Genomic DNA, 470 nt, shown 5'->3' with positions numbered 1-470 from the left:
AGTTAGAAATTTATAAAAGTTTTTCCTTTCATTGCTAACATTATACATTTTGATAGATGACTCCTCACAATTGGCCTACCTTAAACAAAAAAAAGGTTGGGTAAGTGGATTTCGCTCTGCTGTACAGTAGGTTACAAGTGGGTCACTGTATAATGGATGGTATTAAATTTGAATTCAATGATATAATATCATTGTATAAAAAAAACGATTCTGAGCGGAGACGGTATGTTAGTCTAGGTATAAGACATAATGTTATATTAGGTACCTATAATAAATCCCAAATTAATCATATCATAATATTTATTAGGTACTTATAACGCGTTATACATCAACAAAAAACCGTGGTACTATCATAGATATATAATAGTATACTTTAGAAGTTTCAAGTACCCACGAATAATATTATACAATCACAACAAAATAACTAAAATAGTTATCCTAGGTTTTTAATATGTAATTTCGTCCAAATT

Source organism: Acyrthosiphon pisum, chromosome A2 (genome assembly GCF_005508785.2).
Source record: "Acyrthosiphon pisum isolate AL4f chromosome A2, pea_aphid_22Mar2018_4r6ur, whole genome shotgun sequence".
NCBI lineage: Eukaryota > Metazoa > Arthropoda > Insecta > Hemiptera > Aphididae > Acyrthosiphon > Acyrthosiphon pisum.
This window is presented reverse-complemented; position numbering follows the sequence as displayed.